We start from the raw sequence: 3210 nt of genomic DNA on the forward strand, positions 1-3210 counted from the left end.
GGATGAATTATGCTGGAGAAGTACTACCTTGTTAATTCTCCTGGACATCTCAGTGGCTGTTGTTACCATTGACTGTGATACCCTTTTGCATCTTCTGTCAAGCTGGGCTTAGGAGGCAATGTGTTAGTGGTTCCAGCCCTTCCTGGATGGGTGTTCCCAGATGATGGTCCCATGGGTTGACAGCAATCTATCTATATTGTCCCCTCTGCTTTTTAAATTTTGCATGAGACTACCGGGGAGAAGTTCAGCTGAAGATTTGGGCTGTACCGCGCCGACAGCAAAGCCTTTACCTGCAGTAGGGAGTTCCCAGTTCCTGTGCAGCTCACTATCCGTACTGCTCCAATTGCTCCTTTGGCGCTGTGCCCTTACCTGCCCCACACCTGACATTGCATATGACCAAAGGCATGGGGTAAGTGGGCATGGTTTGCAGGTGGGAGAATAACCTTGCTGGCCAAATTTGCCCTGATTTAATTAAGCCTCTGGGCTGGAAGTTCCTCACCGCTGTCCAGCAAGGGCAATCCCCTTTGGTCCTGGAGAGCTGCTGCCAGTTAGACAGTACTGAACTAGATGAATAATCTGACTCCGTATAAAGGCAACTCAATATTTATCCATTCATTGTCAACAAATACTTAAAACGCAAGCCTATGGCAGTATACTATAGGAACTGCAGATACTCATCTGCAAGGTAAGAAGTGGCTCTTTGGACTGTCTTGGGCCAGGCCTTTTCTCACAGACACCCCTACCTCAAAGGGTTCTTGTGAGAATCATGAGGCAGCAGGTACCACATATATCACACCAAACTCAGTAGAAATACTGAGATAAAAGAGGCATCAAATAGTACAGTTCTACTAGTGAACTTTTTCATAATGTCTTATAAGAATACAGTAGGGCCCCACTCATGTGGCGGGTTACGTTCCGGACCCCTACTGAAAAGCAAAAACTGCTGAAAAGTGGAACTCATTGAATAGAATGGCACATGATGCCCGAAAACCGCCGTAAAAGCAGAACAAGTGCTGTGTGAGTGAGGCTTTAGTCTAATTGCATCTAATTGAGACTGCCGCATTAGCGAAGCGCCATAAAGCGGGGCCCTACTATATTTACTTCCAGCACTTCAGCAGACAGTTTCAGAAAACAGGAAGAAACATGCAAATCATTTTCAATTGTTTAATTTTCTCTGCAAAGCCCTTCATAGTTGCTAGGACTGCTTTTTGTGAACATCAATTTAAAAATATTTTCAGAAGATGATGTACTAGCCAGTTTCTCACATATGCATGTCCTTTTGCTTGAAATTCATTAGGTAATTAGAGGTTCATATGCTTTATAGAAACCCATGTTGCATTTGGTTTTTTCCCCATGAGCTAGCTCCGTTAATGCATTACTAATAATATGAAAACATTTTCCTTCTGCTGTAAGGTACCATTGGGAAAGTTGGCATAAGTCACAGTGGAAGTACCTGGAATGCATGAAATACACTATCGCACAGACGCAATGGCAGATATACAGTAAGGAGAAGGGAAACCAAACTTAAAATGAGAACTATAGCTGGGAAACCAACTTGCTCAAAGCCACTGATAAAAGTCACAGGCTCAGCTGGGATACAAACCCTTATCTTCCTCCAAATTTGATGTTTACCAGTTTATTCTGTTTTGGAAGTATACACCCCAGAAAATCATTTTAATAGATCTTAAATAGTAAAATCTGTTAAAACATAGACCACATTTAATTTCTTGTGGTCAGTGGAAATATATTAAAAGTAGCCTACCCAATTTTATTTTTTGTCACTCCTTGTGCTATTTTGGTTCCTACTTGCAAAGTGCGAGAGCCAGTGTGGTGTAGTGGTTAAGGTGTTGGACTACCACCTAGGAGACCAGGGTTTGAATCCCCACATAGCCATGAAGCCCACTGGGTGACCTTGGGCCAGTCACTGTCTCTCAGCCTCATGAAAACCCTATTCATAGGGTCGCCATAAGTCGGAATCGACTTGAAGGCAGTATAGACAAGAAAAGACTTGCAAAGTATCTGCAAATAACATCAGGGCCTAGAATGCCAAGTAGTAAGCTAGGGCCTATAATTCCAAGCAGATCTACTGACACAGAGCCAAAATATACCACATTATCATGAGAACAAGATTTAAGAAGGTATTCAAGTGGTGTTCTGCATTTTTAAGCTATATATTTTTGAAGTCAGTTTGCCTTCTGTCTATTAAAGAAATGTTTAGAGTCAAAAGATATCGTGAAGTATGAGATTAAACATTTCAACAGTAAATATAAAGGGGTTCAATAATGGTAGTCTCCTGGAGACAGAACCTTTTTAACATGTTATATTGTAATGTTTTAATTAATGCTTGACCTGTTTAAGAATATAATTAGCTTTAAATTCCCATTGTTCAACACAATGCAAGCATCTATTAAACAGCATTCTTCGCACAGATGTGATTCTTGTTGTGTCCATGTAAGGGCAGAAGTGGTTGTATGGCACTAATGATGATTTACAACTGCCCTCTAAGTCAGAGAAGGTGCACATAAACTTCTGTCAGAGTCCATTAGGTTTCTACTACAGATTTATGCAGCTGTTCCATAGACCAAGACTATGGTCTTTAAAACAGTTATACTGTTCTTTCCAGATCATCACCATCTGCACTTTTAGGTCTGTAAACAGAGAAGCCTATAACAAGGTTTCATTAGCAGTTCTGATGAGATGGAATCACAAACTCTTGGCATCCATGTACAAGGGCAATTTATACAACCCTTGAGAATATGGTCCGTTCCTTATTCTCTGAGCACACACTTCATCTGTCTGATTTTGTTGTGTTGTTGACAAAGCAGTCACTTGAACCCTCTGCCATAGGCATAAGCTAAACTTCAGCAAGCTACTATCAATATAATTAAGTTGGGCAGATAATAAGAGACTAGATATGCATCCAGGGATAATACGAACTGGCCTGTAGACAAGATATGTCCAACAAAAAACAATCACTAGCCTTTTTGTAACAAACCCAATTTTTAATGTTAATTCTGAACCCCACTACGTTTACTGGAGTTTATTCCTAAGCAAACAGATAGAAGATTGTTGTCTTGGACTTTTATGGAAGATTATTTGTTCTTTGGAGTTCAATAAACATGCCAGTATGAACATAAAATTAGATACAATAGCAGGTGTTTGCATATTTGGCCAGTGACTTCAGTATTTCAATTCAAGATCAATCAAGCA

The sequence above is a fragment of the Rhineura floridana genome, chromosome 2, assembly GCF_030035675.1.
Source record: "Rhineura floridana isolate rRhiFlo1 chromosome 2, rRhiFlo1.hap2, whole genome shotgun sequence".
Classification (NCBI taxonomy): Eukaryota; Metazoa; Chordata; class Lepidosauria; order Squamata; family Rhineuridae; genus Rhineura; species Rhineura floridana.